The 27,335-nt window shown below is 43.1% G+C and overlaps 1 pseudogene; it reads left to right on the top strand.

Annotated features, from left to right (window-relative positions):
• The first annotated feature begins 24,364 nt into the window (after positions 1 to 24,364).
• Positions 24,365 to 24,516, top strand: LOC128591749 (uncharacterized; annotated as a pseudogene).
• Positions 24,517 to 27,335: the final 2,819 nt, after the last annotated feature.

The raw sequence follows: 27,335 nt of genomic DNA on the forward strand, positions 1-27,335 counted from the left end.
CAACAGTCCTTGAAGGGGGGTTGAATATTTCTTTGTCCATCTTAATTGTTGCTTCCAGGATAATCTCCATTCGGTATTAACCTTAGATTCTTTCAAGAGAAAAAAGAGAGCCTGGGTAAGATATCTCTACTTGGGACAATGCTACTAAGGTACAGAGGAGAAAAACCTAAAGAAAAATCACAGCACAAAGTCTCTGCTACCAATCCCTTCTTATTACACAGTGAGATTTCCTCCAAAATACCCTTGGCTCAGTTCTAATGGAATACAACATAATAGAGTTTCGTTACCTTGGAGTATTACCTATAGCGTGTTATGTCTCTTTGACAGTTAGCTTGCTCGATTCAGTAAAAGAGAAAATTGCTCCAATTTAAGGAAAATCTATTAACTAGTTTAGTTCTCTAAGGTACTATTCTATAGTAAGTACCCTGTACTGCTACCTTATAAAATAACATCACAGGAATCAAAAAGCTCTGACCAGGAGCACCTGGAGTACACATTCTTAAATTAGGAGAAGGATTGTGTGTCTCTTTCTTAAACTCCCTTCTGAGTCCCCATAGAGTGATTTGGGAAGCATAAAAATGGCACACATATTTTTCTTGGGCAGTCATATAAATACTATGCTATCAAATTCCTACAATATGTCAGGTACTGTGCAATGTCTCTTTTATTTTATTTTATTTTATTTATTTTTTGAGACAAAGCCTCACTATGTGGCCCTTGGTAGAGTGCCATGATGTCACAGCTCACAGCAACCTCAAACTCGTGGGCTTAAGTGATTCTCTTGTCTCAGCCTCCCAAGTAACTGGCACTACAGGTACCCACCGCAACACCCGTCTATTTAAGCTACAGGCACTGAGCCTGTGCAATGTCTCTATGTATATTACCATTTTTTTTTTAGCAAAATCTACAAAGTCAAATACATTATCTTATTGATCTTTATAATAACTTTCAGAAATTGGTATTGTATCAATTTTTTGGCTGAGGAAACTATATTCCAAAAAAGCCAAGCAACTATCTCAAATCACACAACTGTCAAATTAAAAATGATTCACATACAGGAGTATCTGAATTTAAAGTTCTTGCACAGCAACCTCTAATTTGTCACAACTTACTGCAACCTCTAACTCTTGGGCTTAAAATATCCTCCTGCCTCAGCCTCTGGAGTAGTTGGGACTATAAGGCACCCACCACAACGTGTGGCTAGTTTTCCTATTTTTAGTAGAAAAAAATAGAAAACTAAGGGGTCTCACTCTTGGCTACCATGCCTGGCTAAGTTTTTCTACTTTTTAGCTGAGACAGATCTTGCTCTTGTTTGGGCTTGCCTGGAACTCCTGAGCTCTCGAAATCTGCGTACATCAGCCTCCCACAGTGCTGGGATTACAGGCATGAGCCACTATGTCCCCTGCCCTAGTTCCCTGTGTTGACCACCTCCCTATGTTGACCATTTTCTTACAGTCCTGTGGGAGGTCAACTTACACAGGTCTAACTGTATTGTTAATTAAGCCCCTTAGCTGACCCAAGGCTTTGTCTTCAGAAAGCTCGCTGTTAGCATAACAGTCACACATCCACAATACACCACAGGAACTAGACACGGGGATGGTAAATGTTGCCATTTGGAGAGGAGAGAGTCATGGAGGATATAAAATACTGGGTTTGATTAGAGCATCCCTGAGCTTCTAAGGGGGGTCCAAATGGGAGTGGGAAATTTAAAGGCAGACCACGATACATTGTTTTCAAAGAGGCTAAGGCTAGACAGTTAGCAGCAGCTGCTGGTCCAGAGACAGAGGTCAGGGAGAGTGGACCTGCCAAGGGCTGGGAGCAGTTGAGGTGGCAGACCTGATTCCAAGGGGAAACTAGGTCGCAGCCCAGCCCTCTCCCAGGCTCCTTGCCTACTGGAAATGCCTCAGGGAACAGACCTGGACTGTCTGACAGTCAGATAACACCTCTAAATCCTAAACTAATTAATGGCTGCACGTGATGGGAGAACCACTTCAACTCATTTCTTTCTTCAGTGCGTGAGTGAACAGTAATCCTCAAAACGCTCAATTAGATGGAAGCACAGGGCTGGGCGCCGTGCCTCACCCCTGTAATCCCCGCACTCACGGCGGGTAGACGGCTTGAGCTCAGGAGTTCCAGACCAGCCTGAGCAAGAACAAGACCGCACCTCTAAAAATAACCGGGCATTGTGGCAGATGCCTGTAGTCCCAACTACTTGGAAGGCTGAGACAAGAGAATTGCTTGAGCCCAAGAGTTTGGGGTTGCTGTGAGCTGTGACGCCACAGTACTCTACAGGGGGGACATAGTGAGACTCTGTCTCAAAAAAAAGATGGCTGTGGAAAGGTTGGTTTGATTTCAAAATTACCCTGGTGCACAGCAGGCATTTTGGATCTTAAACTCTAACCTGCATCCATTCACTAATCAAGCCGGCAACCGTCCACTTCACATTGCCCTCACTATACCCAGGGAACCAGACCTGAATCCATAACATTTTTTTCTCTTCTTGGGTAACTTTCCTGTATTACATTTTTATAGTCTGACACTTAGACCATGTGGTATTGCTAGACCCTTTCGGGTGACTGTGATGGCTACTAAGCCCGTTTCTTCTGTATATCATTCTGTGTATTTTCTCAGGAAGATCATTCACCCCCTCAGCTTCGGCTGTCAATCCTACGACAATTCAAACATCCATCACCTTCTCTTCTTTTTCTCCTCTCTTTGTTCTTATTATCAATGACATTACAGATATTTTACTTGACAAATTCTCCAGTTTCTCCAAACAAATATTTCTAAAATGATCTCCTGAACCCTCTCTGTGTATTTGGAATTTCTAATTTCTGTCCAAGGAACCCCATCCTCCTCCTCCTCTCTAGCCTCACTTAGGAAGTCCTCTTGCTCTCCTGGGTAAGGACACCATGGTACCTGGTCCTTTCCCTCCACTCCCATTGCTGCCCCATAGTCTAGGTTTCTGTCCCGTCACACACGTCGTATTCCCTTCTACTTATTCTAAGATCCCGGCTGAGGTGTCAACTCCTCCACATAAAGCTTTTGGACCCGTCCAACCCTCACTGAGGCTGCCCCTCTGGACTGCCCTCAGCATTTACTATGCCTCACAGCATACATTCTAATTCATGATCTGTGGGTAGACCATAAGCTTCTAAAGGCAGGAACCAAGGTTGTCACTTCTTTTGTATTTCATCTCACCCCTCCCACCCCACCAAACTGACTTTCAGAAAGCATAGTCCAAGCTGAGGACAGACAGATGCTCAAAAAATACTTGGGCAATTATTAATATTTGGAAACTTCTATGGACTGAATTATGTCCCCCTGTCAAATTCATACGTTGAAGCCTTACCCTTCAGTGTGACTGTACCTGGAGATGGAGTCTTTAGGAGGTAAGTACAGTTAAGTGAGGCCATAAGGGTGAGCCCCTAATCTGACAAGGCTATGTCCTTATTAGAAGAGGGAGGGAGGGAAAGAGATCTCTCCATGTCATATGAAGACACGGTAAGAAGGCAGCCATCTGCAGACCAGGAAGAGGGCGCTCCTGGGGAACTGAGTCAGCCTGTACCTTCAACTGTCAAGAAAATAAATTACTGTTGTTTAAGCCATCTAGTCTACTGTGTTTTGTTATGACAGATAAGACTTAGAGGCCACAACTCAGTGGCTCAGTGTCATCCTGGCACTTTGGGAGGCCAAGGCAGGAGGATTAGGTCAGGAGTTCAAGATCAGCCTGAGCAAGAGCAAGATCCCCATCTCCACAAAAAATTTAAAAACTAGCCAGGGATGGTGGTGCACACCTGTGCTTGCAGCTACTGGGGAGGCTGAGGCAGAAGGATCACTGGAGTCGAGTTTGGGGTTGAAGTGATCTATGATAACATCACTGCAAGCTAGTCAGGACAACAGAGTGAGACCCTGTCTAAAGAAAACAAAAAGGACAGACACTTAGAGAAGCTGGTGTCACCAATACGATTTTTCTTACCCTTTTACTATTAAGGTTTCATTCTTGTGAAGAAGAGAGAAGGGCTCCATATAAAATATATGTGAAATAGCAACTAAAAGGGTTACCATAATTTATGAAGGTTCTTCTTGGCTATCTAAATTGTAAAGACAGTGTCTCTGACCAGCTTTGTACCCTCCTCCATGATAATAGTTTTCTTTACCCCACAACTTTCAGCCATGAAATGCGTACATGTGAGTCTTCATTAGCTTAATCTCATTACTATGACCACAGTGAATCATTCAAGGATGGGCAAATGACCCAGTAATAGCCAGAGGCATAGAAGAAGAATTTGGTAAGGACTTCTCGGAAACTTCCTTGCTCTTGCCAAAGAGTTGTTCAAGTGTGCTCTCTTTGCATCTCCACCTGGCCCAATTCGACCCCAAATGCCTTTATCAGGGCCAGGCGTGTGCTTGCCAGCCCCAGGTGTCTGCTAATCACTAGTCCATCTCAGCCTGAAGCATTTCACTCTGGAGTACATTAAGTAGAAATGTACATTAATTTGTCCTTTCAGATCAACAAACTCAAGTCTCTGATTGACATTCTAAATGGAACAACAGGATGAACACGTGAAAAGGCAATTCAAGGGAGTATATAAGGAAGATCTAAACTCCCTCAAGCGGATTTGAGGAGTAATTATACCACCACCGAAAAAAGGCCTTAGAGCTGACCATATGACAACTGTAAGTCAATTACAAACATCAGGAAGCCCAGAGCAGTGTGGTTTTGTAGCTAAACTCTTGCTGATTCAGGGGTCAGAAGCCTTATTTTAAAAAGAGAGAGAGATAGAGAGAGAGAGAGAGATGGGATCTGGCCATCGGCCTAGGCTGCAGTGCAGCGGCTGTTCACAGTATGAGCACAGCATTGTGCAGTCTCAGACTCCTTGTGAACATCAGCAATCCTTCTGCCTCAGCCTCCCAAGCAGCTGGAACTACAGAAAAGCTTAATTTAAAAAAATCATCTTGGCTGGGCATGGTGGCTCACGCCTGTAATTCCAGCACAGTGGGAGACCAAGACGGGTGGATTGCTTGACCTCAGGAGTTCGAGACCAGCCTGAGCCAGAGCAAGGACCCCAGCCCCTAAAAAAACTAGCCAGACATTGTAGTGGGTGCCTGTAGTCCCAGCTACTGAGGAGGCTGAGGCAAGAGAATCGCTTGAGCCCAAGAGTTTGGGGTTGATGTGAGCTATGATACCATGGTACACTACCCAAGGGGACAGGATGATACTCTGTCTCAAAAAAAAAAAAAAAAAAAAAAACTGGGAAAGTCCCAAAAAGGATGTAATGACCGCAGATTACGATCTATGAGGAAAAGTTTAAACCCAGGATGATGCAGCTCAGAAGTCACAAATTTAAGTGCCTTCAGTGGCCAGGCAGGTTCTGGCAGTGGACTGTGTGCACGGGGAGCAGAGAGAATGGAGGATTTGCGCTCTGTCCACAGCACACAGGGCTACTCAACTCCAACTGATTGGTGCTCTCTGGCAACATCAGCCCTGTGCCACTAGATTTTTCATTTTTTGTCAAAAGAAGCTGTAGACAGAGTGAAAGGTAGGGAGGAAGATATCAACTAATCAGGAAAAAGGAAAAGTCATTCTTCAGGACAAAAAAAGGAAAAAAGAAAAAAGGAAGCCAGTGAGCCGCGTCCCCTGAGTTAGCCTTGGAGACAGCTAGATGACCTGAGCGTCACTGTCTACCTACATTTACTCTTCTCTGCTCCCAGCACCATGGGAACAGGGTGCCGGGTGCATGGAATTAGACAGACAATGACTGTGCCCGAGCAGTTTCTCCACTCTCAGTGTGCAGAGAAAAATCACCTGAAGATCTTGTTAAAGTGCAGATTCTCTACTCTACTCAGGCAGATCTGGGATGGGACCTGAGATTCGCATTTCTTTTTTTTTTTTTCCATTTGACACATTTTTATCACATTAGTTGACATAGCCCTCCTGGCATTTTCTTAGTTACTTTGTAAATGTAAGACATTTACATTCCACATTTACTAAGTTTCATATATACTCTTGTAAGATACACCGCAGGTGTTATCCCACCAATCAACCTCCCTCCGCTCACCTCCCCCCTCCCTCCCCACCCTTTCTCCCTTTCCCCTATTCTTAGGTTGTAACTGGGTTATAGCTTTCATGTGAAGGTCCTAAATTAGTTTCATAGTAGGGGTGAGTACATTGGATACTTTTTCTTCCATTCTCGAGATACTTTACTGAGAAGAATATGTTCCAGCTCCATCCATGTAAACATGAAAGAGGTAAAGTCTCCATCTTTCTTCAAGGCTGCATAGTATTCCATGGTGTACATATACCACAGTTTATTAATCCATTCGTGGATCGATGGGCATTTGGGTTTTTTCCATGACTTAGCAATTACGGATAGGGCTGCAATAAACATTCTGGTACAAATATCTTTGTTATGATGTGATTTTTGGTCTTCTGGGTATATGCCCAGCAGAGTAATTACAGGATTGAATGGCAGATCTATTTTTAGATCTCTAAGTGTTCTCCATATATCTTTCCAAAAGGAAAGTATTAATTTGCATTCCCACCAGCAGCGCAAAAATGTTCCCTTTACTCCACATCCACGGCAACATCTCTGGTCTTGGGCAGAGATTCGCATTTCTAATGCGCTCCCAGGTACAATGCCGCTGGTTCACATTTTGAGCAGCAAGACTTTAGCTTCTTTAAACTCCTCTGCCCACAGCTGCATTTTACTTGGCAACCTAAAAAACATATTCAAATGTACACATATAACTGAAATAGAAATTTCATAAGACAAAACTTCTTATATGGGGTTACCTTGATATTTGTATTCTATCTGTCAACCTGAAATAATCATAAAGAGTCAGAAAGTAGTTTAAACAGTTTATTTCACTGCAAAGGTTGAGAAATGCAGCCCAGTTGCCTTGGGAAGCACTTCGCAAAATAAAAGAGAGGCTCAAGATTTTTAAAGAAAAAGGGATGAATTGGGAGAGGGGTGATTACAAAAGTTGTCAGCAGTTCTCATTAGTTTACAGCACTAACATTGTTAGAGATCTAGCTATACATTTCTGAACTGTAGGGTGTATGGCATTTCATGGCTACTTGGCCTCAGACGAGGACCCTCATAGCCAGTGGCTTCAAGAAGTTACTATTTAGCTCAAGGGAGAGTAACTACTATTAAATTTTAAATGTGTCTCTTGGCCTGATCATTTCAAGGGGTTTGTATTCCTCAGATAAGTGTTTCTTTGGGTAGCACCTGTGGCTCAAAGAAGTAGGGCCTGGCCCCATATACCAGAGGTGGTGAGTTCAAGCCCCGCCCTGGCCAAACACTGCAAAAAAAAAAAAAAGAAGTGTTTTTTTTCTTTTCATAGTCCACTGCTTTTTTTTGCTGTTGTTTTGTTTTGTTTTTTTGAGATACAATCTCACTCTGTCCACCTGGAGTTGAGTGCCCTGGCATCATCATAGCTCATATCAACCTCAAACTCTCGGGCTCAAATGAGCCTCCTCCCTCAGCTTCCTGAGTATCTGAGACTACAGGAGCCATCCACATTGCCCAGATGATTTTTGTATCATCAGTAGAGATGGGGTCTCACTCTTGCTCAATCTGGGCAAACTCCTGAGCTCAAGCAATCCAGTGGCTGAGGCCTCCCAGGGTGCTGGGGTTACAGGTGTAAGCCACTGCACCCGGCCTCTGCTGTTTTATTCTACTCTATTGCGCTATATTTTATTTTTTAAATGCTGATCATGACTCACTAGATTTCATGGCCCACTAATAGCTTATGATATACAATTTGCAAAACTTTTTTTTTTTTTTGCAGTTTTTGGCTGAGGCTGGGTTTGAACCTGCCACCTCCAGCACATGGGGCCAGCGGTGCCCTACCCCTTTGAGCCACAGGCACCGCCCAATTTGCAAAACATTTTTATTAAATTCTTTTTTGCTTTTATTTGCTTCTATTATATTTGTATTAAAACCCTTTTTATTAAAAAGTAACTGTTTCTATTTGAAAGTAAAAAACACTCACTTTAAAATAATGTGAATGTCTTTCCATGTCTTCAGAGGACAGACAGAACAAAAATGAACCTACAAGTGTTGCTTGAGGAGTGTAGGCCAGAAGGGATGGCAGTAACAGCTAACGGGCGAGGCACCCACTACTTGTCAGGGGTCTTAGTTTGTGTCCTGCCGCTACGACAGAAGCCCAGACTAGATAATTTGTAAAGAGCAGCAATTTATTTTCTCACAGTTTCAGGTCTAGGAAATACACCATCAAGATATAATCTGGCGAGGGCTGCTTTCAGCCTCTGAGCTGGTGCCTGGTGCTGCAAACTGTGGAGAGAGGAACGCAGCATCTCAGATCACAGGAAGCAGAAGGGCGAGCCAGTGCCAGCTGTGTGAAGCCTTAGTCCCACTTAGGAGGGAAGAACCCTCCTGGCCTAGTCAACCCACAAAGGCCTCAACTCTTAATATCATCACACTGGCCGTTAAATTTAACACCTGAATTTTTGAGGGTTGCATTTAAACCATAGCAGCAGGAGTACAGTTAAACACGTTCACTCCCAGACTAGAGCTCAGGTGAAGCATCTTTCCAGAGGCAGAGTATCTGGGTTCTAATCCCAGCTCAGTCACTTACAAACTGTGACACCTTGGACAAATTACTTAATCTGTCTGTATCCCCATTTCCACATCTGTGAAACTGAGATAACAGTTAAGACAGCCAGTGGGTGAAGCTGTGTGGTCAGGACAACGTACCCCACACAGCAAAGGCCTTATCATTGTAGTCACCAACTGCTCCTTAGGACGTGGAACGATCAGTACTCTGATAATCCTAGGAGAAGGCTGAGCAGAACACTCAGGGGGCCCAATTTTTTACCTTTTTCTTCACTGGCAAAATTCAGGGCATCCATCCCTTGCAAGTCACTTGAGGGTGAATCCTGGTTAATACACATATGGAGATCATAATAAACCTCTCCCCTCGCCAGTGACTACTCACGGAAGGGCGCACCAACCTGGTCTGGCCAATGAGGCATCTGGAAAGTGTTTCCTCTCCCTTAAAGTACATATAAAACAGAAAGAAGAAGCAGCCTGTCTTGTAGTGCTGGATGTTTCCATGTCTACACGGAACCCCAGAAACTGCAGCACGCATGTGGCAGCCCTAAGGGAGGCCAGTGGAGATCCAGTGACAGGCACAGTCCAGGACATGGGAAGGTGGGATGACCATCTCCACTACAGATAAAAAGATAAGCCCTGGACAGACACAGCAAATTTCCCTAAGCCACACTCTGGGGATCACCTATTCTTTACATACTATGTCACAATAGCTATGTTTTTTAAAGAACAGATAATCACTTAGGAGTAGGACCTGAAGATATGAAATGATAGCCTTGGGAAATGTTCCAGAATCAGCTGTCCACCTCAAGACCCTGCAGGGCAGATACATGGTTATTTGTTAGAGGCAGATACGTTGTGATCCCATTAGCAGAGTACAGAAGATGTTAAAATCCTTATGCTGATTTAATTCTCCCAATTTAAAAACAGGTTGTGACTAAAAAATGAATTGAGGGTCAAATTTTTTTTTTGCCAACGTGATCTGAGCACTAAGCCAAATCTTCAGATGTTCAGAAATTAATTTCTTCAACAAAATATTTTGCCAGTCCTAAATAATAAAGTATAAATTAAGTCTCTAGTCTCAGTACCCATAGCTCAGAGGTTAGGGTGCTGGCCACATACACTGGGGCCGGTGGGTTTGAACCCGTCCCAGGCCTGCTAAACAACAATGACAACTACAACCACAACAAAAAAATAGCCAGGTGTTGTGGAAGGTGCCTGTAGTCCCAATTACTTGGGAGGCTTAGGCAAGAGAATCACTTAAGCCCAATAGTTTGAGTTTGCTATGAGCTGTGATGCCATGGCACTCTACCAAGGGCAACATAGTGAGACTCTGTCTCAAAAAATAATAATAATAAATAAATAAAGTCTGTAATAGCCTTAACCTGAATTGGTTTTGGGGTGAATATAAAATGTCCAGGCCCTACCTCCAAGAAGAGGGAGCACCAGCCATAGCCAGAGTTCTTTTAAGTTGTTCTCTGTTTCTGTACCTGCCCTGCGCCTACTTCTTCTTAAGGAAATGTTAGGTAAATAATCAGGAGTGCATCTCCATCATTCTGGGAGGTTTTGCCTGCATTAAAAGAAGAAAACCTCAAGACATATCTTCTTATAAAAATTTAAACAATGGCTCGGTGCCTGTGGCTCCAGCGGCTAAGGCGCCAGCCACATACACCTGAGCTGGCAGGTTCAAATCCAGCCCGGGCCTCCCAAACAACAATGACGGCTGCAACCAAAAAATAGCTGGGCATTGTGGTGAGCCCCTGTAGTCCCAGCTACTTGGGAGGCGGAGGCAGGAGAATCGCTTGAGCCCAGGAGTTGGAGATTGCTGTGAGCTGTGATGCCACGGCATTCTACCCAGGGCGACAGCTTGAGGCTCTGTCTCAAAAAAAAAAGGGTAAACAAAAAAAGGGGGGTGAGTTGGTGTACATATTTTTTTCTTTTCCTTTTTTTTTTTTTTAGACAATCTCACTCTGTAGCCCAGGGTAGAGTGCTCTGGCATCATAGCTCACAGCCTGGTATATATATATATATATATTTTTTTTTTTTTTTCTTTTTCTTAAAATGATAGCACGCTTGCAGAAAACCTAGCTTGAAATAATGTAACAAGCTCAGTGCCCATAGCTCAATGGTTATGCCGCCAGCTACATACACCAAGGCTGGAGGGTTCAAAAGCTGTCCAGGCCAGCTAAACAACAATGACAACTGTAACCAAAAATATCTGACGTTGTGGCAGGCGCCTGTGGTCCCAGTTACTTGGGAGACTGAAGCAAGAGAATCACTTAAGCCCAAGAGTTTGAGGTTGCTGTGAGCTGTGGTGCCACGAATGAAACATGAAATTTGAAAGATGGCCAAAATCACTTTTTTTATTAAATCATAGCTGCAAAACCACTTTTTAAAATCAATTTTCTTCTTTTCTTATTAACCATTAAAAATTTTATTCTAGTTGTATTCTAATAACATTCTAGTTTTGTTATAATTTTCATGGAATCCCACTTGAGGATTCTCTAATGATGTCTCTAATAACTTCCAACAAATGATTATCTATGTTCCTACAGAATAGTTATTCTCAAGAAGGAAAATTGTGGTCTCCCTGCCCCCCACCTGTAGCCCCAGGAACATTGGGCAGTGTCTGGGTGTATTTTCCGTTGTCATAGCTGGAGCGGGAGGGTGTGCTCCGGGCATCCAGGGGACAGAGGCCGGAGCAGCTGCTCCCACCCTGCTGAGCACCGCACAGCACCCTCGCGGCAGGGCAGTCTCCTGCCCAAAATGGCAATAACGCCAAGGATAAGTGGCCTTGATACAGAAATATCCTTGTATCTCTTTAATTTGAAGTGTGCAATGTGTCCCAGGGCCCTAGGGACATTATTTAGTGCACAGAGAGAAAAACTATTTTTCACAAACCCTTCCTGCCATGGGCACAGCTGGCTCTCTCAGCTGTGGGGCCGTAAATTCCTGCCTGGCCTTCTCCTGGCCTCTCCCTGGTGCTGCCTCCGCCCCACCTTGAGCAGCCAGAGTGGTTGTCCCACAGCTCTGGGTCCCCTTAAGGTTCCTGTCCTCTGAGACCTGTAGGATTTTCCCTGTGCCTCCTTTTGCAGCCTCCCACCACACACCTGGAGCCACACTGGCCTTTTTTTTTTTTTTCTTTTTGAGACAGTCTCATTCTGTTGCCCTGGGTAGAGTGCTGTAGCATCACAGCTCACAGCAACCTCAAGCTCTTAGGCTTAAGGGTCCCTTTGCCTCAGCCTCCCGAATAGTTGGAACTGCAAGTGCCCGCTACAACACCCGGCTAATTTTTCTATTTTTTAATATATGGGGTCTCACTCTTGCTCAGGCTGGTCTTGAGCTCCTGAGCTCAAGTCATCCACCCTCTTGGTCTCCCTGAGTGCTGGGATTGGAGGTGTAAGCCGCGGTGCCGTGCTTGGCCCAGGCTGGCTTTCTTTGACTTGCTCTGAATGCTGAGCAGGCCTCTCTCTATTGCTTCCCATCTTTCACATTTAACCGAAGTTCCAGGAAACCTTCCTTACTTAGCCCATTTTCTATAAGCTCTCACAGCTCCTGTGCTTTTCTACTGCTTCTCTCTGCAGTTGCATTAATTACACATTAGTGTATTTTTTTTTTAATAACATCTCTCTATGGGTTCACCATCAATTTTATGAGAGCAAAGTCCCTACCTAACTTGCTCACTGTTGCCTCTGCAAGACCCAGCATGGTAACTGGAGTTGGCTCCACTGATAGGATTGAATGAATGGATCCGTGTTTTGCCTTCTAGGCGAAGTTAACACAACTGATGGGGATTCCATGTATCAATATGCCTTAATACATCCGCTCGCTATGACGGGAAACACTGAAAGGCATAGCTTAGAGATGAAGAGTTTAAAGCACTGTTTTTCAACCTTTTTTATCTCATGGCACACTGGAGCATATAGTTCAGCTTCCACGGTACACTTAAATAATGTTGATCAAAAAAAAAAAGTAAAAAGAAGAATATATTTATTGTGCTTTGAACTTTTTTGAAGATAACTTAATTAATGATCTTTAAAAAATGTAGCCATGCAAGGTGGCTTACACCTGTAATCCTAGCACTCTGGGAGGCCAAGGCAGGCAGATCACTTGAGCTCACAAGTTCAGGACCAGCTAAGAGCAAGAGCAAGACCCATGTCTCTAAAAATAGCCAGGCATTGTGGGGGGCACCTGTAGTCCCAGTTACTCAGGATGCTGAGGCAAGAGAATGACTTGAGCCCGAGAGTTGGAGGTTGCTATAAGCAAAAACTCCACGGCACTCAACCCACAGAGACTGAGTGAGACTCTGTCTCAAAATAAATAAGTAAATAAATAAAGTTCATGGCACACAGGTTTAAAATCACTGGTTTAACTGCTTTGCATAATGAAATAAGAATTAAAGTCTTAGGAATGGGAGGTGACTGGGGGAGGAGTTCCCTGGAGAGGGAGGTCATAGACTTAGGAGCCTCAGAAATTATCTATGACAGGGGCTAACTACTAGATTTTAGGAAAGTCATGCTAATGATTTTGAAGTTGTTTCCTGTACTGTGCAACTGGGTAACCCTTTATTGCTCATGTAAATTCTGTCAAAACTTGCACACTTGACCTTGTATTTTATGATTTGTGAAATGGGACTAACCCAGGTTGTGTCCCTAGGGAAGGGGCAGAGCCTGAGGTCTCAGCAGATAACAGCAAATTGGAGTCCAATGACTAGAACTATTAGCCCCTGGAGGATGACTAGGATAGATGCTGGGTTTTCATTGTATTTTAAAAAGGCCTTGAGTCAATCTTATGTAAATATTAAAAGTATAGTTGTTCCCAAGCAGGTGACAGGCCCTGGCATCTGGATAGCATAACAACGTAAAGAGAATAAAGGAAGGGTTAAGCTGCCCGACATCTAAGGAGTCTTTTTGGAAATTTCTCCTCTTTATTCATTCTAACATCATTAAAGGCTGAAGCTTGAATCTGAGAATAATAGCCTTTAATTTTTAATATTTGAACACGTGTACATTTCTTCTGTGTGCCCAGTGTTTTTCCGTTTGTTCCTTTAATACTCATCTGACAAATAGACAAATGAAAATCAGACTTATATTTTATTCTTAAATTCCAGAAAGGTTTGCAACTTCCTAACTAAAAGTCATCAAGTGACTCATTACAGAGAGAAAAGGGAAATACTAACTCTAATGGGATGTAGGGAAAAGGATCACAGCCTCTTCCCAGCCACTATGTAAATGGTGCTATTAGCTGCTGGTTAGAAGTTTCCGTTGTAAGTGCTGTCTGTATCAACTCCAATGGAATCTTACCAACTCCACAAGGTAGGTGTTATCATTTTCCCTATTTCAAAGAAAAAGAATTTGATGCACAGAGAGGTTAAATAACTCGCTCAAGGTCACACACATAGTAGTAAGCCAGGATTAGAAGCCAGGCAGTCTTTTTCCAGAGGCTACACACTCCGAGGCTAGCCAACATTCATTCTTGCCTCCATCTGACTAAGTTCATACTGACTGGCTGGCTTTTGAATATGGTGCAGTGGGCGCAGTGGTGGGGGAAAAGTGAGATGGCACCTAAGCTAATGCCACCTCTGTACTTTGCTCAATCCAGAGAAACATCCTTGAATTCTTTCTCTTACATTGCACATTACACTTGTCAAGAATCTTCCAAAATATACCTAGACTCCAACCATTTCCCACTATCTTCTCTACTGCCCTCAAGGTCTAAGTCATGTCCCCTCCCCACTGGGGCATCGCACTAACCTCCCAGATGTCTTCTCTGCTTCCGCCCTCGCCCCTTCAGCAATGTATCCTCAAACGGCAGCCAGAGAGATCCTCTAAAGTCAAAAGCCAGATCAAGTCATGCATCTTCTGGAAGGCATCCAATGGCTCCCTGTTTCTTTCAGAGTGAAACTGAATTTGTTACCAGTGACCAACCAGGCCCTCTACCGTCTGGACCTGGTCCCTCGTCATTGTCACCGTGGTGACTCCTCTCCTACCATTCTTACACACACTGCGTTCTTCCCACACTGACTCCTGGCCCTTGTTTGAATATTCCATGTGGGAAAGGTCTAAGACTGCTTTCTGCCTTAGACCTTTTCCAATGGCCATTTCCTCTGCTTGAAATTCTGCATGGCCAGTCTCCTGGCTCCTATAAATCTTTATTCCAATGAATAAAGGGGGGACCTACCCTCAAACTCTATTTTAAATTATAAAATGCTACTACCCCAATTCATTTAAACCCTTTTCTTTCTTCACTCTCTCTTTCCCTCTCCATATATGTAGTATATTTTCCCATAGCACTTAACACTAAAGTATCTCAAGTTGCTAAATGTATTCAGGAATAAATGAAAGAAAGTATGAAGGGTCATAGTGACCCTGAGTAATGATAGCAGCAGGGTTTTTGTTTGTTTTTTATTGTTGGGGATTCATTGAGGGTACAAAAAAACAGGTTACAATAATTGTATTTGTCAGGAAAAGTCCCTCTTGTAAATGTGTTCCTCCCCCAAGAGGTGCCTGGCCTCCCTCCTTTCCTCTCTCCGCTCCCCCATTCCCCATCTCCCACCCGCACTGGGTACTAGGTCATCAATTGTCCTCATATCAAAATTAAGTACACTAACTAAGCAGCAGGTTTTTTAAGTCAGGAAATTCTCCATGGCTGGTCTTGAACTCCTGAGCTCAAGCAGTCCACCTGCCTCGGCCTCCCAGAGTGCTAGGATTACAGGCCTGAGCCACAATGCTGGGCTAGTATTTGGAATTTTAAGGGTTTGATATTTTTTGTCCCACAAATCACCAAAATTAAAATCTAAATTTAGAAGCAATGATTATTACCACATTAACTTTGGGAAGTCTCACCCCAACACAACATCCACATATCTCCTTTTCATTCATGTCCCCCAAAGAAGCAGGAACAGATTTAGGAAAATTTATACAGGGACGAATTTTGTTTTCAGGACCTGTCATCCTTTTAGTGTACTCCGCACATCCTTGTAAGTCTTTTTCTCCCAGAGAATCATTCCATTTATGTCTTGTAGCCTCAAAACAATCCATAGGAATGGCAGGAGAAAGGACTCCCCTCTGCAGGTGCATGGGCTCCCATCCTATCAGCACCTCAGAGTGGGGGCCAGGGTCCTCAAAGTGTGAGCATCACAGTTGGAGGGGAGGGGTGCTTGTAAAAATGAAGACTTCTGAACTCCAGTCATTCCTATGGAGTGAGAGCAGCTGGAGGTCGGGCTGATCTCACTATCCTTTTTTTCTTTTTTATTTAAGGTTACTATGAGGGTACAGATGATTAGGTTACACTGTTTTCATCTGTTAGGTAAAGTCCAAGTTGTAGTTGTGCCCCTCCCCAGGAGATATGCCATTCACCCTTCCATTGTGGCTATTAGGTGTGAGCACACCCATCCCTCCCTGCTCCTCTTTCCTTCCCCCTCCACTTGAGTTTAATTGTGTTTTTCTCTTGTATGAGCATGTATTTGTTCATCTACTGGTTTCGTATTAGTATTGAGCACATTGGATACTTGCTTTTCATTCTCGTTATACTTTACTAAGATCGTTTGCATTTTAGCTTGATTCTGATACAATTTTTAAATCCTCTGACATTTAAGAACTACTGTTGTCTAGATTTTTTCTCCTACTTCCAAATTCACGTAATTCTCACATCTTTGGACCCAATTCTCTGCCATGGTTAATATTCCAAGGGCTGTTTAGGCAGTAATTACGGATATCTTCACATGACAGCTCCCCACGTCCCCTCTCCCTAACAGCTTTCAGTCTCTCTACACAAACTAATAAACAAAGGCAGTAACTCACCTCACAAGCTCACAGGCTCACACACCTCACACACTCACAGGCTCCTAGGGAAGGAATTCAGAGCAATCTGCCTTCCTTTCAAGGCAATTCTTCCTCTATGATGTCCTGACCAGGGGAGTTGTTTGAGGGAGAAAATGCTGCCCTTTAAGGACCAAAATTGTTTCCTTGCCATGTATCTTTTCTTTCAAGTCATATATTTGGAAATGGAAACTATGTTTGTGTACATTATGTTTACATTTTACTTTGCTACCTACCAGACTGACCTAGACAAAGCCAAGAGAACCCTAATTAGAGTGGCATAAATTCAATTTGTCCTTGATCTTTAATATTTTCTGGTTTATATACTATATATTAACAGATAGGCACTTCTAGTATTAATTTTTTTTTTTAAGACAGAGTTTTACTCTGTCACCCTGGGTAGAGTACTGTGGCATCACAGCTCACAGCAACCTCAAACTCCTAGGCTCAAGTGATCCTTTTGCTTTCGCTTCTGAGAAGCTGGGACTATAGGCGTTCACCACAACACTCAGCTATTTTTTTTTTTTTTTGTAGAGACAGAGTCTCACTTTATTGCCCTTGGTAGAGTGCTGCACCATCACAGCTCACAGCAACCTCCAGCTCCTGGGCTTAGGCAATTCCACAACGCCCAGCTATTTTTTGTTGCAGTTTGGCCAGGGCCGGGTTTGAACCCACCACCCTCGGTATATGGGGTCGGCGCCCTACTCACTGAGCTACAGGTGCCGCCCTCAGCTAATTTTTATATTTTCACTACAGACAGGGGTCTCCCGCTTAGTCAGGCTGGTCTTAAACTCCTGAGCTCAAGAGATCTTCCTGCCTGGGCCTCCCAGAGTGGTAGGATTACAGGCGTAGGCCACTGCACCTAGCCTCCATTTCACAAACTTAATTTGTAAGACTAGGAGTTTCAATACCAGTGGTATGGCCCAGGCACAATCATTTTCTCTAAATAAAAATAGAATATTAATTCTACTAAAATAAGTGTCATGTCATTTAAATTTGAATTTACCAAACTCTAACATGTTATTAAATGAGATTTGTAATGTTTTTCTTAGGATATTCCAGGGAGTATTCTAATCACAGCGGAGTATAAGCTTCACAATTTTAGCACTTTTACGATATAAAATATTATATAATATATAATTGAATTTATTAAATGTCTCGGAACTAATTCCTTCCTCTGTGTTGCTCCCATAGTGATTTGCACCACGTCCTTCATGACATGATGATCAGTTGCTCTCTTAGCCACTGTCCTTCCACGTATGAGCACCTCAAAGGGTGTGAACCTGCTTTGTTCATTTTCACGTTGTCCAGTACAGGGCCTGACCAGGTACTCAGTGAATGTTTTTTTTTAATGCATTTATGAATGGATGCCTGGATGATGATGGATAGATGGATGGATGGATGAAGGATTGTCTAAAAGAAGCTTGCCTAGCATATTAATATTGAGGACTTCAAGAGCAAGAGAGGACCAAGCATTTCTAATTTCCATTTTGTTCGTACTTAACACACACTTCTTGAGTATTTGCTAAGTGACAGACACTATACTTTAACTCTCAGTGGAAAGGGATGCCTTTGTGAGGATTTAACCAAGGGGGTTAGATGATTTGGTTTAAATTTCAAAATCTCTCTTTGTCTGTTGTGTGCAGAATAGATTAATAGAGAAAAGGGTAAAGGCAGTGGGCAGTCAAGAAGCTCTAGTCCAGTGGGAGAGACTAGACTCTGGGCTGAAGGACAGTCACAATGCAGGGAAAAAAGAGGTAGATATTTAAGGTAGGAGTTCATGGTAGATTTCATGCGAGGAGGTGGAAGATAGGGAAATTGTGCTGAACAGTTGTTTTTCTTTCGGGTCTTTATCTTCATCCATAAACTTGAGGATGCCAGCATCCATGATAAATAAACTGTGCACAATTTTTATGAACTGGATTAATAAAGTTGATAGGACACAATGAAGACAATAGCAACTAATCTAATTAAAAGTGAAATGCACTTAGTGATTCTGGCCAACCTCACCGTTATCTTTTAAAAATTGAGACTACTCAAGTTTAGAACTGAAAATATAAATTATTGTTGGGAATTTGTATACTATCAAACGCTCTCTACAGGTTAGTTTATGACTGCCTGATGTGGTCTGAGTATTGGAGTAGCAACTGAATTTTATCAACCTCTTCATTTCTTGTCAATGCCAATTATATGTTGCAAATGCAATTTTCTAACTTGCTACATCATTTGTAGCTTTTAATTACATTGTAAGCTAGATGTTCCCAATTTTACTTATAGGAATGTGAAGTACAGTGTTTTATTCTTTTACATTATATGTAGAAACATAAAGGTTATTTTTACATAATGCTTTTAAAACATTCGCTACTTTTAATGAATGGAGATATAGGGAAAAAAATGAAATGCAAGACAAGCATTAACTTCAGGTATACTGAGGTTTACATGTGAGTTATGCTCTGGGCAAATTTGAGGCATTGCACAATGGGCTATTTGGCATATAAAACACAAATTTACAAGACAACTGAAATAGAGATACTGGAAATATCTATTTTGCTGCTGTGTGAGGTGACAAAATGTGTTTGAAATCAGCATCAGATGCTGAGTCATGCCTTACATAAGGCTGGGCACCAGGGAGAAGCATCTGTATCTTGAGATCACCATAGGAGGCTGCTTGAGATATTTTGTCTACTAGTCCATATTTTTAACAGGAGTTCTCCAGCTCCAGTTCTATCCACACACTTTTTCTGAAGCAAAGCACACCGGACTTTCTTATCAGATGTGGAAATCCTTCAGGAAGACAGAGCAGGTCTCAGACTGATCCATGGACCTAGTAACCTACCTTCTGTGGCCAGCTTATGGGAGTCAGAGGGGATCTTTCTGTTACAGGAACAAATTGCTTCCACAGTGCCTAGCTCACACAGGTGAGTCCAGACTGGTTTCAGTAACAGCCTAAGGAATAAACTTTTTATTTGTTTAATCTAAGGAGATTTACCAGCAAGAGAGGTGCTCTGTAGAGAGCTATAGAATGCCAACATTGAAAAGGAAAGGAAAACTAGTGAAGGGGACATTCCAAGTTTGGGTTTTTTTTTTTAACTGTTTGTTTGCTTTTGGGGGGAGAAGTGATGGGGGAGGATTTCTTTCTTCCTCTTTTTTAGATTTGGGATGTATCTTTCTGTGAAGTAAGAAGGAGTTACTGTAAAAGTCTTAGTGTATTTCTCCTCTTTTTGCTAAGAAAATTACCATTAAACACGCTGCCGCTGCTCCCTTGTTGCGTACCGAGTGAATGTTTAAATATTTTAAATAAACATGTTTCAGCTGACTGCGAGGGAGATTCATTACAGCCAGGAGGAACTCAGTGGAGCGGTTCAGGGAGATCTGGTTAGTATCCCTGTGATTTATGCTTCTGGTAGAAACTGCACTAATATTTACACGAAGGGCATGGTTTGGGGGCAACGGCTAAGCTCGATTGAAGTGGGAATTTGCACAGTCGATGCCCACTAATGAAAATAGCTACAGTTCATTGCCCTTTCCAAAAGTATAATTAGGCCCTTCAAATGACATGTTATTTTCACATTTTTACTCTTAAGTTGCGAATTTTTCTTGCCATTACTGCCTGCATTGAGATGATTACTTGCAAAAATAATTAAGCAAGATAATACTAGACTCCTGGCTAGCTTCTAAAATATATATATTAGCTTTTCTTTTATAGGTTTTACTAATTTTAAAATCAAAAATATCATGATTTTCTTGACAGTTATATGAAAAAAAATCTCTATGACTTATATTTATGACCTTGTAGAACAGCATTTCTCAGCACGCTAAACACGTGAATGGGTTCCATTTGGATGGAGCAGAAACTTCAGAGCAAAAGTTACACTGCAAATACAGTTCTGCTAATGTCCTCGTGCTGCTAACGTCCTCGTGGGTTTCCTTGTTTAAGTGATACAGGAGCCTAACACTGAGTTTGCCAGATTTTTACTTTTTCTTTGTTTTTGCTTTCCTAGTTTGTTCAGGAAACAAAACATCCTGGAATTCAAGGTGCTCTTTGTATCAGACAATAAAATATAGATGTATTTATTTCAATCCAAAAAAACTCTGAATTAGTACAAAAAGACATATGTGTGTATCTAAATCTAGATGCAGATGCCTAGATAGATAAACAAATATTTATGCATTTATTTAATTTCTTTTCCAAGAATATTTAATGTTGGTACTGTAAATTACCCTCCCTTGATCTTATATTTATAAATAAAACATGACTGCTTCCTGATTTTCAACTAGGGGTGTTCCCATCATTTCCTGTTAGTATTTGCTACTTGTTCATTCAGTTTTGAGTGCCATGGCATCAGCGTATCTTAGAGCAACCACAAACTCCTGGGCTCAAGGGATCCTTCTGTCTGAGCCTCCTAAGTGGCTGGGACTCCAGGTGCTAGTCGCAAAGCCTGGAGAATGTTTCTATTTGTAGTAGAGATAGGGGCCTCTGAGCTGAAGAGATCGTCCTGCTTTGGCCTCCTACAGCGCTAGGATTACAGGCATAAGCCACTGAGCCCAGCCTGTAGCTGATGTTTTAAGAAAAATACATGGGAAAAATTTTTTTAAGTTAAAAAACATTATATCTACTTATTTGTATATTTTCTGAAAATTGGGAAAATTGCATTATTTGATTTTAGCTCTGAAGACATTACTCCTGCTCAGAATCCAGCAATCACACACTGGACAGATTTGAGCATAGCTTAAAACTACTCTTTAAATTTTAAGTTGAGAACCTATTACAATATCTAATTGCTTTTTGGAAGATAAAGAGAGAGAGCATTTCTTTCTTGTCTTTTTATTTTATTTTATTTTGAGATAGAGTCTCAAGCTATTGCCCTGAGTAGAGCACTGTGGTGTCATAGCTCACAGCAACCTCCAACTTCGGCTCAAGTGATCCTCTTGCCTTAGGTTTTCTATTTTTAGTAGAGACAGGATCTCACTTTTGCTCAGGCTGATCTTGAACCCGTGAACTCAAGCAATCCAACCACCTCAGCCTCCCAGAGTGCTAGGGTTACAGGTGTGAGCCATCAGCCCTGAGGGGAGAGAGCATGTTAAGAATACAGCCTAGGGTTAACTGGAAGGCAGCTAAGGTCAGCTTTGCCAAACCCACTCCAACCCCACTGCCCTATGTCTTTTTTTCTTTTATTGAGCTTTGACTATGAGCCTGGCACCAACTTAAGCCTTTAAATGTATAACTATTTTTAATCTTCAAAAATAACTCTAAGAAGTAGATAATATTGATGCTAAGTGCCAGGTACTATTCTATGCCCAGGTGGGTAAAACATGAACAATACAAAGTCCTTGCTTTGCTATAGTTTGTAATTCTCAGCAGGGGTACAATCTGTGTTTAAATCTCTGCTCAACTCCTTACTACGTCTGTGACCCTGGGCATGTTACATAATCTCTCTGTGCCTCAGACTCCTCACCTGTCAAGTACAGATGACAGCAGTTGCTACCTTAGAAGGTTGATATGAAGGGGTATGATATAACACGACATCAATGAGTTAATCATTGTATAACACTCAGGACAGTGTCTGGTAAACAGCATGATACAGGCATGTTCATCGTCATGGTCACCGTCAGCATGGCAAGCACAGAAAGACGCAGAGGAACGCAGAACATATGTATGTATATGCAGTGGGGATAAGTGCTAAGAAGAGGAATAAAATCAGGGAGGAGAAATAGAGAAAGACTAGGGATGAGGATGGGGAAAGCCTCTCAGGGATGGTGATACTTGAACAGACCCCTGAGGGGAGTAAGGCCCCAGAGTGCATGCTTGAAGTCGCTGAGGAAGGGCGAGGGGGCCAACGTTACTGAGAAAGGGAGCGGTGGCTGGAGATGACCAGAGGTGCAAGGAGAGCTGCGCAGGCCATCAGAACTTTCTGTTTTCATCAGAATGTTACTCTGAACAAAGATGAAGGCCTCCGAAGAGATCCCCAATAAATCGTGCCCTTTTTCCCCCACTAGATTTTAAGTCATTTGTAAAATAAGACAAGGGATTTTCTGCTTTTTTTCTTTTTCTCCCTCCCTCTAATGTGTCCAAAGCAGAGAAACAGCATCTGGCACATGGTGGGCTCTCTAAACGCACTTGGTGAGCGAATGGAAGTTCTCTTCCAAAGTACAGAGGGATGCCTGCGTACTATATAACCTCCTTACAGACAGAAGTCCAGCGGCTAGCCGCGGGCTTCATAGCCAAGTGGCCTTGCTAATACTGACCCCTAGTATCCAAGCAGAAAGCACTGCAGATCTGACAGGGACATGTCCGAGGCACAGCAGTGGGGTAACTGCCAGCCCAGACAGTGAAGGGCCAGGCCAGGCTTTCCACCCCACCGTTATCAATCAGCAAGCCCATCCACCTTCCCAGAACCAGAAAGGGTCCGCAGTGTGCTCAGGAATAACCCCCAGGACAGCCTCCAGGGGCGAGAAGGCCTGGGCCTGCAGCCACGGAGATGGGCACCCCCCAGAGGAGCTAGAAAGGGAGCGGAATTCTCAGACTTACATTTTAAAAGGTTTTCTTCCACTGCCTCTCCAGATCCACGCTTTCCCCCTTCTGCTCAGTGCCCCGTGCGGTGCCGGGAGAGGGGTTGGACTGGAACCACAGCGCTGGGATCTGAGGTCTTGGTGTTCCCGTCTGGATTACCGCACCGACTTCCCGCGCTCTGTGAAACACGTTTCTACCGCAGTTCCCCGTCCGTACCTTCATAAATCCTTCCTTCGTTAACGCTCTTCAGATTATTACCCGGGTTGTGTAGGCCATGCCTTTCCTGCGGATACCCTGAGAAAAGGGGACAAGCCCAAGAGCTGGTGAGTGAGAGGGGCAGGCTGGGTCTCCAGGTGAGCGCAGTCACCCCGGGACAGTCACCCCGGTGAGAGTGACGACGGGGGTGTCTCCAGGTGCCCTGCAGTCACCCTGGGACAGTCATCCCAGACAGTCACCCCGGTGCGGGTGACAACCGGGTGTCTCCAGGTGCCCCGCAGTCATCCTGGTGACTGCATGTTCGCACCGCTGCATATTGAAACAGTGCATGCAACACGCCCCTGCATGCATCACACCACTGCATGTACATGCCATTGCATGTTGAGACACTGCATGCAACACGCCCCTGCATGTTCGCACCACTGCAACTTCGATCCACTGCACCTTCATGCCGCTGCATGCAACATGTCACTGCATGTTTGCACCACTGGATGTTTGTACCACTGCATGTAACACATGACTTCATGTTTGCACCACTGTGTTGCCAACGCTGAACGTTGGCACCACTGCATGTAACACGCCACTGCATGTCCGCTGCACTGCCTGTTCTCACCACTGCATACAACACGTCACTACAAGTATGCACAGCTGCATGTTTGCTCCACTGCATGTACCACACCACTGAATATATAATATCACTGTATATATCACAGCCTAAAATACAATTTGTTCATAGCACAATTCTTTTAGGTTTTTTTTTTTTTTTGAGACAGAGTCTCACTATGTCGCCCTCAGTAGAGTGCCGTGGCATCACAACTCACACCAACCTCTAACTCTTGGGCTTAAGTGATTCTCTTGCTTCAGCCTCCCAAGTAGCTGGGACTACAGGCGCCTGCCACAACGCCCGGCTATTTTTTTGTTGTAGTTGTAGTTGTCGTGTTTAGCAGGCCCGGGCCAGGCTCAAACCCACCAGCCTTGGTGTATGTGGCCGGCACCCTAACCCCTGAGCGACGGGCTCTGAGTTCATTGCACAATTCCATCAATAGGATTTAAGTTCTCTGCGAAAGGATTTTCACTTCCTACTTCCGTCTCCAGCACCTAGCACAGTGCCTGACACTTAGGAGGTGTTCAGTAAATGTTTGCTGATTGACACACACACATTTTCATTTACACAGAGAGAAATTATCATGGTGATTCTTAAAAATCTATAATACTCATAGGAATATAAAGTGATGGTCTCTTCTCGGCCTTTTGGCTAAGATCAAGTGTAGGAATATAAAGTGATACAAATTTTCTGAGATGAAATTTTATCATCAGTGATTACACCAACAATAATAAACTTCAAAAATTTATGGCATTCAGGCTTGGTGCCTGTAGCTCAGCAGCTAGGGCACCGGCCACATACACCGAAGCTGGTGGGTTCAAACCCAGCCCTGCCCTGCTAAACAACAATGACAACTACAACTAAAAAATATTCAGGCATTATGGTGGGCACCTGTATCCCAGCTACTTGGGAGGCTGAGACAAAGAGAATTGCTTAAGCCCAAGAGTTTGAGGTTGCACTCTATTGAGGGCAACATAATGGGACTCTGTCTCAAAAAAAAAAAAAGAAAGAGATGTGTCATTTATTATTAAATTTTACAAGTGAGTAACAAACTAGCATGTACCGTATAATTCCTTGTACAGGGTAAAGCTTCATCAAGTATGTACTACAGAACATTAACCGTTGTTATTTCTGGGTTGTGAGTTTGTAGATATTTTAGAGTTTCTTCTGTGCGCTTATCTACACATTTTTAAATGCCGGCAATAAAATGAAACAAGATGTTCTTTTTTTTTTTTTTTTTGGCCGGGGCTGGGTTTGAACCCACCACCTCCAGCATATGGGACCTGTGCCTTACTCCGTTGGAGCCACAGATACCACCAACAAGATGTTCTTTTACTTCGTTTCATTTTTAAATGATGTTGAAAATTATCATATACCGGGCAGCGCCTGTGGCTCAGTCGGTAGGGCGCCGGCCCCATATACCGAGGGTGGTGGGTTCAATACCCGGCCCCGGCCGAACTGCAACAAAAAAATAGCCGGGCATTGTGGTGGGCGCCTGTAGTCCCAGCTGCTTGGGAGGCTGAGGCAAGAGAATCGCTTAAGCCCAGGAGTTGGAGGTTGCTGTGAGCTGTGTGAGGCCACGGCACTCTACCGAGGGCCATAAAGTGAGACTCTGTCTCTACAAAAAAAAAAAAAAAGAAAATTATCATATACCATTCAAAGTGGATTTCCTAAGGATTCACAACTACTGCATATCTCAAAGAAGTAGTCAGTACAATTTGCAAGAATCCCAAAAAGTCTGAATATTTTCTTTATTTCTATTACAAAAACATTTACATCAAGGAGAAATAACATTTCTCTCTGGGATCCCAAAGGGATTTTTAAAATCAGCACTGTCTGACAAAAGAAATTAATATTGCAAATAATCAGATTAACACTGAAAATGGGGTGGGGGATAAATTACAAAGTGACAGTTCACCATAATGCTTGAATAGAACCTGAAGATCTTGGAGGCAAGTGGAGAGCTCCTCCTCCAAGGTCAAATAAAATCAGTGGTGCCAGGTACCACTGCCTGTGTAGGGCCCAGGGAACTGAGCTCTGAGAAACACAACATGTGTGACCCAAAGTCCATACTCACCAGAACTGATGCAGCGGAGGAACTGTTTGGAATAAATAAGGAAAGATGGTCTTAGAGGGGGAAAGTGGAGTTGTGGATGGTATGGGCTCTTGCCCTCTTAATCTGAAGAGAGAGGGGAAGTACAAAGGTATAATCTGAAAGTTGAACTAGCCCTGTAGGCAGGTCAAGCATTTACAGTGCTTAAAAATATGTTGGAAACTTTATTTAGATCATTTCAGGCATGACACTGAACATTTCGCCCAATTCACAAATTTAACCTGTTCTGTTAAATTCCTATAGATATAGTTCTTGTATAGATTCTTGTATCTGAGCTATCCTTGAAACCCTACTTGAAAGTGGACCAGCATTTGCCAAACAAAAAATCCAAAGACTATTGCTGTTTAATGACCAATATGAAAGTGTTGTGCTACTAGATTTTAATAATGGTAACTTCTATAATTCTCAAGAAATAGCTACCAGATAGCTTTTCCTCCCAGACCTCTTTCATAAAGCTTTGTCTTGCTACTGTTTATCTACCAGGGATAAAAATAAAGAAATGAACAGAAGCAAGTTTGTTATCAAGGGGAAAAAACAAAACTAGTTATAGCCTATCATGCTGGGAAGGCCTGCACAGGTCAGTTATTTTGACTTTATCTTAATCAGGAGTCCTTGATATGGAGACAGACTAGAAATTTAAAATCAGCCTCTAAATTTTAGAAAACAAAGTCTATTGATAAGAGTTCATTTTAAAGATGAATCTTGGCATGGTGCCTCGGGCCTGTCATCCTAGCACTCTGGGAAACCAAAAATGGAGGGTTGCTGAGCTCAAGTGTTAGAGACCATCCTGAGCAAGAGATGGACCCGGTCTCTCCTACAAAGAGAAACAAATTAGTTGTGTGTGGTGGTGCCTGCTGATAGTCCCAGCTACCTAGGAGGTTGAGGCAGGAGGATGGCTGGAACCCAGAGTTTGAGGTTGCACTGAGCTATGATGATGCCACCGTATTCTAGGCAGGGTGACAGCAAGATTCTGTCAAAAAAAAAAAAAAAAGCAAAAAAGGAATCTCTACACTTGGAGCGTGAGGTAGTGCCTATCAAACAATGTCTGTCAGTGTCTAGATTAGTAATTGGTGACTTGGCATCCTGGCTGATGGGCTGGCTAGAAAGGAGCATGTTCCATATCAGAGAATGCCACAGACACCAGGGGCAATGTGATTTGTCACTTAAAGAGGAAGGCAGCCCAGGACCATCCCACCCTCCAGCTGCTGAGTCATCCTGCCCTGGTAGCTATTTAAACAGAAGCCTCCGGGAGACACACAATCAACACTCCACTCAGATAATGCCCAGACCTTCAGAGATCACGTATCTGGCTTGCATTGACCAAGACAAGTGTAATTTTAACCCCGTGTTCATTCTCTTTTCCCCACATTGTCACACTAAGGGTTCTGACTGCTGGCTCCTTTTCTCAAAACAAGACCATCTGTCCAGCACACCCACTGGACTTCAGTGCCAGGAGCCACCAATTTTTCTCTCAGCTTTTCTCTCAGCA

This window comes from Nycticebus coucang, chromosome 1 (assembly GCF_027406575.1).
Source record: "Nycticebus coucang isolate mNycCou1 chromosome 1, mNycCou1.pri, whole genome shotgun sequence".
NCBI classification, from domain to species: Eukaryota; Metazoa; Chordata; class Mammalia; order Primates; family Lorisidae; genus Nycticebus; species Nycticebus coucang.